Here is an 11,356-nt window from a genome sequence, read left to right as displayed (position 1 = left end):
TAACCCCTCGATTCCCCCTTCCTGATTAAACCCCTCAGCCTGGAATATAATCCCTCGATTCCCCCTTCCTGATTAAACCCCTCGGCCTGGAATATAACCCCTCGATTCCCCCTTCCTGATTAAACCCCTCAGTCTGGAATGTAACCCCTCAATTCCCCTTCCTGATTAAACCCCTCGGCCTGGAATATAGCCCCTCAATTCCCCTTCCTGATTAAACCCCTCGGCCTGGAATATAACCCCTCGATTCCCCTTCCTGATTAAACTTCTCGGCCTGGAATATAACTCCCGATACCCCCTTCCTGATTAAACCCCTCAGCCTGGAATATAACCCCTCGATTCCCCCTTCCTGATTAAACCCCTCAGCCTGGAATATAACCCCTCGATTCCCCCTTCCTGATTAAACCCCTCAGCCTGGAATATAACCCCTCGATTCCCCTTCCTGATTAAACCCCTCAGCCTGGAATATAACCCTTCGATTCCCCCTTCCTGATTAAACCCCTCAGCTTGGAATATAACCCCTCGATTCTCCTTCCCGATTAAACCCCTCGGCCTGGAATATAACCCCTCGATCCCCCCTTCCTGATTTAACCCCTCGGCCTGGAATATAACCCCTCGATCCCCCCTTCCTGATTTAACCCCTCGGCCTGGAATATAACCCCTCGATTCCCCCTTCCTGATTTAACCCCTCGGCCTGGAATATAACCCCTCGATCCCCCCTTCCTGATTTAACCCCTCGGCCTGCAATATCATGGTTTCAGACTGACGCCTATTCAGCTGCTATCCCACACCCCCCCCCCTTTCAGAGGGAAGACAGTAGCCGAGGACCTGGTAAATAGAAAAATTAATTTATTCTCAAAGACACGAGCATATCGAGGGGGGGGGAATGGGGTAAGGAGGGGTTCCTGGGGAGAATTCGAACACATTTAAAATCGCTCCACAACACTGCATCAAGAGAAACACGACTTTGACAATTAACTCGGGGCAGGGGAGAGTGTCGGGAGGGAGGGGGATCGGAACTATGGGAGGGCGTATCTGTGGGCCGGGTTTCAAGGAGGGAAACGGGGAAAGGGCGCATGGAGAGGGTAGAGGAGGGGGGTGGGGTGGGGAGGGGGGGAGAATTCAATCATGGCGACCAACACATGAACGGCCGGCCCCTTCCCCAACGCGGTCAAGAAAATATTCCTGAAGTCTGGATGGGGGGGTTGGAGGGGGGGGGGGGGGCGGAAGGGGGGGGGCGCCTCGGAGTTGGGGGGGGGGGGGGGGCCGGGATTGTGGGGGGTGGGGTGGCGCGAGGGAGCTGGGAGACACAGGGGGGAGGGTGGGGGGCTGTGGCGGGGTGGGGGGGGGGGTAGCGTACAAATCTCCACCCCATACCCGCCTCATTCCCCCCCCAACCTTCCCCCCCCCCCACACACCCACACTTTGGCACTTTTTTCCACATTTTATAGCCCACTCCCACCCACCCCACTTACCCGCCCCCCCCCCCCCCCCCCCCGCCCCAACCCCACCCTCGGGTGGCGGGAGCAAGAGGGGGGGGTGGGGTGAGATCCAAGGGGGCTCTTACACCTGTCCGGGTGGACCTGGAGTTACGTGGGATGTGGGGGGCAGTATTTAGGGGACAGGGGGGTGGGTGTGGGGTGGATGGGGTAACAGCAGGGGGCAGTATTTTGGGGATGGGGTTTGGGGGTGGTGTGGATGGGGTAACAGCAAGAGGCAGTATTTTGGGGATGGGGGTGGGGTGGATGGGGTAACAGCAGGGGGCAGTATTTAGGGGACAGGGGGCTGGGTGTGGGGTGGATGGGTAACAGTAGGGGGCAGTATTTAGGGGACGGGGGGATGGGTGTGGGTTGGATGGGATTACACTAGGGGGCAGTATTTAGGGGACAGAGGCTGGGTGTGGGGTGGTTGGGGTAACAGCAGGGGGCAGTATTTTGGGGATGGGGTTTGGGGGTGGGGTGGATGGGGTAACAGCAAGAGGCAGTATTTTGGGGATGGGGGTGGGGTGGATGGGGTAACAGCAGGGGGCAGTATTTAGGGGACGGGGTGGGTGTGGGGTGGATGGGGTAACAGCAGGGGGCAGTATTTAGGGGACGGGGGGATGGGTGTGGGGTGGATGGGTTTACACTAGGGGGCAGTATTTAGGGGACAGAGGCTGGGCGTGGGGTGGTTGGGGTAACAGTAGGGGACAGTATTTTGGGGATGGGGGCTGCGTGTGGGGTGGATGGGGTAACAGCAGGGGGCAGTATTTTGGGGATGGGGGTGGGGGTGGGGTGGATGGGGTAACTGCAGGGGGCAGTATTTTGGGGACGGGGGGTGGGTGTGGGGTGGATGGAGTAACAGTAGGGGGCAGTATTTAGGGGACAGGGGGGTGGGTGTGGGGTGGATGGGGTAACTGCAGGGGGCAGTATTTTGGGGACGGGGGGTGGGTGTGGGGTGGATGGAGTAACAGTAGGGGGCAGTATTTAGGGGACAGGGGGGTGGGTGTGGGGTGGATGGGGTAACAGTAGGGGGCAGTATTTAGGGGACGGGGGGGTGGGAGTGGGGTGGATGGGGTAACAGTAGGGGGCAGTATTTAGGGGACGGGGGTGGGTGTGGGGTGGATGGGGTAACAGCAGGGGGCAGTATTTAGGAGGAAGGGGGGTGGGTGTGGGGTGGATGGGGTAACAGTAGGGGGCAGTAGTTAGGGGACAGGGACCCGCCTGAACGCGGGGGAAGAACAGGAAACGGGCTCCCAGCAGCCCCAGTTCCCGCCCTCCCACGATGCACCTGGAATCCGCTCATCTAAGAAGCCACAGGCCTTTTGGAGATGGTTCACCGTCCCTTTTCCCCGGCTCACTCCCGGGCTCTCCGGGCAGGCGGGGGGGGGGGAGGCGGCGGTGAGAGGCCCCCTGGCCCGTCCCCGGTGCCCGCCCCGAGACCCTGCCGCGAGAGGAGGGGGGGGGGGGGCAGCTCAGACGGTGGTGACGGACAGGAGGGGGTTGTAGACCCTTCGGCCGTCCGGTGCCCGGGTGCCGTACGCCAGCATCTCCTGGATGGTGATCCAGTTGTCCAGGATGCGGCGGCTGCGCTTGCGCAGGCTCTTCCTGTGGCCCAGGGCGACCACGCTGAGCTCGGCGCCGCCCCCCGCCCCGGGGCGCGGCGCCCCCTCGCCGCCCTGGTGCTCGCCGGCGGACCCCCTCAGCCAGTCCAGGCGGCTCTGCATCATCAGCTCCCTCCGTCGCCGGTGCTCCCGCGCCCGCGCCAGGTGCTGCTTGCGCTCCCCCTTGCTCCAGTAGCGGCCCATCTTCATCTCACTCGCCGCGTCGTCATCCGTGGTCATGCCCGCCCGCTCCTCGCGGATCTTGAGGGCGCGGGCCTTGAGGAGGCGGTCCCTCACCGGGCGCTTGGCGGGCGGGCGGGCGCCCTCGGCCCTCCCCCGCCCCTTCCAGTCCCCCCTGGGCCCCTCGGCGTGGCCGGCAACGGGCGGCGACGGCGCCTCAGGCCGGGCGGCTGGCTGCTCCAGCTTGGTGAAGTAGTGTGGACTGCCGGCCGGCGCCCGACGAGCCCTCTGGCCCTCTGGGCGCCGCTGGCCCGGCGCCCCCTGGCGGGGGAGGCTGCGGGAGGTGGGGGGGCTTGCCGTGCCGACGCCGGGGGGCGGGCGCTCGCCCAGGGGGGGGGTGCTGCGGCAGCTCTCGCCGGTGTTGTAGGCGCTGGTGGTGGTGGTGGTGGGCGTGGTGGGCTCGGCACGCTCCGGCAGCTCCGTGATGTCGCACAGGCCGCGGGGCGGGGGCTCGCCCGCCCCGGGGGGGGTCGGCGGGGAGGGCGGCTCCCCCTCCAGGGGGCGCCCCTCGCCCGCCAGCCAGGCCGCCATGCAGCGGGCGCGGAGCTGGCGCATCTTCTGCGCCCGGGCGCCGCTGCGGGACTTGAACTCCAGGTGCCCCATCTCCTCCCGCAGGGCGGGGGCCAGCGACCCCTGACACCGGCGCCCCCCAGAGGGGGCGTGGCGCGCGCCAGCCTCCAGGCGGCGCCGGAGCTCCACCAGCTCCCGGTAGCGCCGGCTCTCGGCCTGGGTCAGCCCGGGCAGGGACTCGTCCAGCGCGGGGGCGTCGGCACTCGGGCGAGGGTGGCGCCGGGTGAGGGAGGGCGGGGTGGTAGCGCCAGGGGCGGGGGGTGGCGGCTCGTCGGCCAGGAGGTCGTGCTCGGAGCTCTCGTCGTTGCGGGTGCTGTCGTCCGTCCTGCCCACCCCACTGTCCAGTTCCTGGCTGTTGCTCAGGACGTGCCCGGTCTCCGCACCCCCCTGTAACAGAGAGAGAGAGACGGGCAACTCTGGGCACTGACCCTCCCACAGCCCCCACTCCCTCAGCACTGACCCTCCCACAGCCCCCACTCCCTCAGCACTGACCCTCCCACTGTCCCCCACTCCCTCAGCACTGACCCTCCCTCAGCACTGACCCTCCCTCAGCACTGACCCTCCCACAGCCCCCACTCCCTCAGCACTGACCCTCCCTCAGCACTGACCCTCCCTCAGCACTGACCCTCCCACAGCCCCAACTCCCTCAGCACTGACCCTCCCACAGCCCCCACTCCCTCAGCACTGACCCTCCCACAGCACTGACCCTCCCTCAGCACTGACCCTCCCACTGCCCCCCACTCCCTCAGCACTGACCCTCCCTCAGCACTGACCCTCCCACAGCCCCCGCTCCCTCAGCACTGACCCTCCCACAGCCCCCACTCCCTCAGCACTGACCCTCCCACAGCACTGACCCTCCCTCAGCACTGACCCTCCCACTGCCCCCCACTCCCTCAGCACTGACCCTCCCACAGCCCCAACTCCCTCAGCACTGACCCTCCCACAGCCCCCACTCCCTCAGCACTGACCCTCCCACTGCCCCCCACTCCCTCAGCACTGACCCTCCCTCAGCACTGACCCTCCCACAGCCCCCGCTCCCTCAGCACTGACCCTCCCACAGCCCCCACTCCCTCAGCACTGACCCTCCCACAGCCCCCACTCCCTCAGCACTGACCCTCCCACAGCCCCCACTCCCTCAACACGACCCTCCCTCAGGGCCCACTCCCTCAGCACTGACCCTCCCACAGCACTGACCCTCCCACAGCCCCAACTCCCTCAGCACTGACCCTCCCACAGCCCCCGCTCCCTCAGCACTGACCCTCCCACAGCCCCCACTCCCTCAGCACTGACCCTCCCACAGCCCCCACTCCCTCAGCACTGACCCTCCCTCAGCACTGACCCTCCCTCAGCACTGACCCTCCCACAGCCCCCACTCCCTCAGCACTGACCCTCCCACAGCCCCCACTCCCTCAGCACTGACCCTCCCACAGCCCCCACTCCCTCAGCACTGACCCTCCCACAGCCCCCACTCCCTCAGCACTGACCCTCCCACAGCCCCCACTCCCTCAGCACTGACCCTCCCACAGCCCCCACTCCCTCAGCACTGACCCTCCCACAGCCCCCACTCCCTCAGCACTGACCCTCCCACAGCCCCCGCTCCCTCAGCACTGACCCTCCCACAACCCCCACTCCCTCAGCGCTGACCCTCCCACAGCCCCCACTCCCTCAGCGCTGACCCTCCCACAGCCCCCACTCCCTCAGCGCTGACCCTTACCTGTTGGACTGGGCTGCCCTTGCCTAGGCAGGGCGTTCCCTCACTCCCCTCCTCCCGACTCGACACGTTCGCTGCCTCATTTGGTTCTTCCATCCAACCTTCGTCCAGCTTTGGGGAAGGGAGGGGAGAGGCGTTCACCAACGAATCTCTGGGAAGCAGCAATGCCAAGGGAATTCCCGCTCGGAAATTCCCAGCTGGCCAGGGATTGGTGAGGGAACGTTTCCCTCCCTCAAACACTCAAAACATTGACTCAACTTTCTGCCCCGTTATCCCAACCGCACCACTCCCTCCCCTGAGGTAGCTGGGCTCATTAGGAATGCCCGGCTGAGCTCCAACACTGCCTCCCTCCCACCCCCCGAGGTAGCTGGGCTCATTACGAATGCCTGGCTGAGCTCCAACACTCCCTCCCTCCCACCCCCCGAGGTAGCTGGGTCAATAGGAATGCCCGGCTGAGCTCCAACACTCCCCCCCCGAGGTAGCTGGGCTCATTCGGAATGCCCAGCTGAGCTCCAACACTCCCTCCCTCCCACCCCCCGAGGTAGCTGGGCTCATTAGGAATGCCCGGCTGAGCTCCAACACTCCCTCCCTCCCACCCCCGAGGTAGCTGGACTCATTAGGAATGCCCGGCTGAGCTCCAACACTACCTCCCTCGAGGGGTGTAGGGTGGGGAGGAGGTAAACGAGGCTCTCTCACCTCCAGTTCAGGTCTTGCCAGGAGCAGCGAGATGTTGGTACTATCCTCACGGGTGAGAATGGCCACAGCTTCCTCGCGATTCTGTACCTCCACCCCCATTTATCTGGAGAGAGAGAGAGAGAAAGAGAGAGAGAGAGTGCTCACAGTGTTAGGCACTGGGTAAAGCTCCCTCTACGCTGACCCCCCATCAAACACTCCCGGGGACAGGGGGTTAGGGACAGAGTAAAGCTCCCTGTACACTGTCCCCCCACTCCCAGGGACAGGGGGTTAGAGACAGAGTGAAGCTCCCTCTACACTGTTCCCCCATCCCAGGGACAGGGGGTTAGATACAGAGTAAAGCTCCCTCTACACTGTCCCACACTCCCAGGGACGGGGGATAGATATAGAGTAAAGCTCCCTTTACACTGTCCCCCCATTGCCAGGGACAGGGGGTTAGATACAGAGTAAAGCTCCCTCTACACTGTCCCCCCACTCTCAGGGACAAGGGGTTAGAGACAGAGTAAAGCTCTCTCTACACTGTCCCCCCCACTCCCAGGGACAAGGGGGTTAGATACAGAGTAAAGCTCCCTCTACACTGCCCCCGCACTCCCAGGGACAAGGGGGTTAGAGACAGAGTAAAGCTACCTCTACACTGCCCCCCCCACTCCCAGGGACAGGGGGGGTTAGATACCGAGATGGGACAGGGGTTGGTGGGTTGATGATGGATTCGCCCCTCCTGTCCCTGTGGGCTCTTGCTGTGCTGCCCCTTCATGGTTTTGTAAACCACAATCAGGTCCCTCCCCCTCTCCCCTCAATCTCCTTGTTTCTAATGAAAATAAACCTAACCCCCCTCCACCTCCCTTCATAGTCAGCACCTTCCATACCAGGTAACCTCCTTGTAAACCTCCTCTGCACCCTCTCCAAAGCGTCCACATCCTTTTGGGAATGTGTGACCAGAACTGTACACAGTATTCTAACTGCGGCCGAACCAACGTCGTGTACAATGTTAACATGAGCTGCCAGCTCTTATACTCAGTACCCCGTCCGATGAAGGTGAACATACCATATACCTTCTTGACCACTCTACCCACCCGTGCAGCCACCTTCAGGGTACAATGGCCCTGGACTCCCAGATCTCTCTGCTCATCGACTTTTTCCAAAGGCTCTCCCGTTCGTTGTATAATTCACTCGAGAATTAGACTTCCCTAAATGCGTCACCTCACATTTGGTCTGGATTGAACTCCATCTCCCACTTACCCGCCCAACTCTCCAGTCTATCTTATCTCCTCCTGTATTCTCTGACAGTCCCTTACACTTTCTGCTACTCCACCAATCTTCGGTGTCATCTGCAAACTTGCGGATCATTCCAACAGTGCCCTCTTCCAGATCATTTCTGTATGTTACAAACAGCAGTGGGCCCCAACACTGATCCCTGTGGGACACCACTGGGCACCTTTCTCCATTCCGAGAAACTCCCTCTAACTCCTACTCTCTGTCTCCTGTTCCTTATCCACCTCGCTAGGACACCCTGCACACCATGTGACTTCACTTTCTCCATTAGTTTACCATGGGGAACCTTCTCAAACCCCTTACTAAAGGCCATGTATATGACATCGACAGCCCTTCCTTCATCTAACAACTCGGTCACTTCCTCAAAGAACTCTATCAAGTTGGTAAGGGACAATCTCCCCCGTCCTACCTGAACAATACGATCTCCGGCCTTGATCCGGCCATCTTTAGCGGCGATTCCATTCGGATTAATCTGCACAGGAAGGTATCATTGAAATGGTGTTACCGTCACTGAATTCCCCCCCCCCCCCCAACTATCAACATCCTGGGGGTTACCGTCTCCAACAAGAGAGAGAATCTAACCATCGCCCCCTTGACGCTCAATGGTGTTACCATCACTGAATCCCCCTTCCCCAACTATCAACATCCTGGGGGTTACCGTCTCCAACAAGAGAGAGAATCTAACCATCGCCCCCTTGACGCTCAATGGTGTTACCATCACTGAATCCCCCTCCCCCACTATCAACATCCTGGGGGTTACCGTCTCCAACAAGGGAGAGAGAATCTAACCATCGCCCCCTTGACGTTCAATGGTGTTACCGTCACTGAATCCCCCTCCCCCACTATCAACATCCTGGGGGTTACCGTCTCCAACAAGAGAGAGAATCTAACCATCGCCCCCTTGATGTTCAATGGTGTTACCGTCACTGAATCCCCCTCCCCCACTATCAAAATCCTGGGGGTTACCGTCTCCAACAAGAGAGAGAATCTAACCATCGCCCCCTTGATGTTCAATGGCGTTACCATCACTGAATCCCCCTCCCCCCACGATCAACATCCTGGGAGTTACCATTGACCAGAAACTGAACTGGACCCAGCCCCATATCAATCCAGCGGCTCCAGGAGCAGGTCAGAGGCTGGGAATCCTGCAGCGAGTAACTCCCCTCCTGACTCTCCCACCATCGGGTCAGAGGCTGGGAATCCTGCAGCAAGTAACTCCCCTCCTGACTCTCCCCCCATCGGGACAGAGGCTGGGAATCCTGCAGCGAGTAACTCCCCTCCTGACTCTCCCACCATCGGGTCAGAGGCTGGGAATCCTGCAGCGAGTAACTCCCCTCCTGACTCTCCCCCCATCGGGTCAGAGGCTGGGAATCCTGCAGCGAGTAACTCCCCTCCCGACTCTCTTGAGAGAGAGAGACAGAGACAGAGGGAGAGTCAGAGCAAGACAGAGAGAGACAGAGAGAGAGACAGCAAGAGAGGCAAAGAGAGAGAGAGGGAGGGAGAGAGAGACAGATAGACAGTGAGAGAAAGAGAGATGGAGAGCGACAGAGAGAGGCGCAGAGAAAGAGAGAGATAGAGAGAGAGAGAGAGAGTGAGACACAGAGAGAGGGTAAGAGGCAGAGGAGAGAGACAGGCAGAGAAAGAGAGAGAGAGAGGGAGATGGGGAGAAACTGTGTAGGAGTCTGCAGCAGCAAGGGCCCCACCTTCCCTCAGCCCCAGAATAGACTCAAACCCCTTAACAACAACTGTTTCCCCTTGCTTGGTCTTCCTGCCTCATGGGACATGGGGCCTGGTCTCCTCGCCTGGTGAGGCCTGGGGCCTGGTCTCCCTGCCCGGTGAGGCCTGTGGCCTGGTCTCCCTGCCCGGTGAGGCCTGTGGCCTGGTCTCCCTGCCCGGTGAGGCCTGGGGCCTGGTCTCTTGCCCGGTGAGGCCTGGGGCCTGGTCTCCCTGCCCGGTGAGGCCTGTGGCCTGGTCTCCCTGCCCGGTGAGGCCTGGGGCCTGGTCTCTTGCCCGGTGAGGCCTGGGGCCTGGTCTCCGTGGCAGGTGAGGCCTGGGGCCTGGTCTCACTGCCCGGTGAGGCCTGGGGCCTGGTCTCCCTGCCCGGTGAGGCCTGTGACCTGGTCTCCCTGCCCGGTGAGGCCTGGGGCCTGGTCTCTTGCCTGGTGAAGCCTGTGGCCTGGTCTCCCTGCCCGGTGAGGCCTGGGGCCTGGTCTCTTGCCTGGTGAGGCCTGGGGCCTGGTTTCCCTGCCGGGTGAGGCCTGGGGCCTGGTCTCCTTGCCCGGTGAGGCCTGGAGTCTGGTCTCCCTGCCCCGTGAGGCCTGGGACCTGGTCTCCTTGCCCGGTGAGGCCTGGGGCCTGGTCTCCTCGCCTGGTGAGGCCTGGGGCCTGGTCTCCCAGCCGGGTGAGGCCTGTGGCCTGGTCACCCTGCCTGTTGAGGCCTGGAACCTGGTCTCCCTGCCCGGTGAGACCTGGGGCCTGGTCTCCCTGCCCGGTGAGGCCTGGGGCCTGGTCTCCCTGGCCGGTGAGGCCTGGGGCCTGGTCCCCCTGCCTGTTGAGGCCTGGGGCCTGGTCTCCCCGCCCAGTGAGGCCTGGGGCCTGGTCTCCCCGCCCAGTGAGGCCTGGGGCCTGGTCTCTTGCCTGGTGAGGCCTGGGGCCTGGTTTCCCTGCCGGGTGAGGCCTGGGGCCTGGTCTCCTTGCCCGGTGAGGCCTGGAGTCTGGTCTCCCTGCCCCGTGAGGCCTGGGACCTGGTCTCCTTGCCCGGTGAGGCCTGGGGCCTGGTCTCCTCGCCTGGTGAGGCCTGGGGCCTGGTCTCCCAGCCGGGTGAGGCCTGTGGCCTGGTCACCCTGCCTGTTGAGGCCTGGAACCTGGTCTCCCTGCCCGGTGAGACCTGGGGCCTGGTCTCCCTGGCCGGTGAGGCCTGGGGCCTGGTCTCCCTGGCCGGTGAGGCCTGGGGCCTGGTCCCCCTGCCTGTTGAGGCCTGGGGCCTGGTCTCCCCGCCCAGTGAGGCCTGGGGCCTGGTCTCCCTGCCTGTTGAGGCCTGGGGCCTGGCCTCCCCGCCCGGTGAGACCTAGGGCCTGGTCTCACTGCCCGGTGAGACCTGGGGCCTGGCCTCCCTGCCCGGTGAGACCTAGGGCCTGGTCTCACTGCCCGGTGAGACCTGGGGCCTGGCCTCCCTGCCCGGTGAGACCTGGGGCCTGGTCTCCTTGCCGGGTGAGGCCTGGGGCCTGGTCTCCCTGCCCGGTGAGGCCTGGGGCCTGGTGTCCGTGCCTGGATTGGGTCACTCCTGCCTGGGGTACCTTACCTCTCCGATATAAATACCAGTGTCAGCCTCATCGTCCGTCCGGTAACAAACTGTGAGGCCCAGTTTCTCTGTGTGACTCCGTTTGTACAATTCCACCTCCTGGGCACAAAAACAACCAAAAAATACATTAGGGAGGGGGTGTAGGGGGCTGGAGGAGGGGATGGGGATAGGGAGGGGGTGTAGGGGGCTGGAGGAGGGGACGGAGATAGGGAGGGGGTGTAGGGGCTGGAGGAGGGGATGGGGATAGGGAGGGGGTGTAGGGGGCTGGAGGAGGGGACGGAGATAGGGAGGGGGTGTAGGGGCTGGAGGAGGGGATAGAGATAGGGAGGGGGTGTAGGGGCTGGAGGAGGGGACGGAGATAGGGAGGGGGTGTAGGGGCTGGAGGAGGGGACGGAGATAGGGAGGGGGTGTAGGGGGCTGGAGGAGGGGATGGGGATAGGGAGGGGGTGTAGGGTCTGGAGGAGGGGATAGAGATAGGGAGGGGGTGTAG

The 11,356-nt window shown here is 62.9% G+C and overlaps 1 pseudogene; it reads right to left on the bottom strand.

The window, feature by feature from the left end:
- Positions 1–1,477: 1,477 nt before the first annotated feature.
- Positions 1,478–11,356, bottom strand: part of LOC140475655 (PDZ domain-containing protein 4-like) — a 14,408-nt pseudogene continuing 4,529 nt past the window's right edge.

This window comes from Chiloscyllium punctatum, unplaced genomic scaffold (genome assembly GCF_047496795.1).
Source record: "Chiloscyllium punctatum isolate Juve2018m unplaced genomic scaffold, sChiPun1.3 scaffold_1950, whole genome shotgun sequence".
Taxonomy (NCBI): Eukaryota; Metazoa; Chordata; class Chondrichthyes; order Orectolobiformes; family Hemiscylliidae; genus Chiloscyllium; species Chiloscyllium punctatum.
The sequence above is the reverse complement of the archived record's forward strand: the minus strand, read 5'-3'. Positions and strand labels throughout refer to the sequence as shown.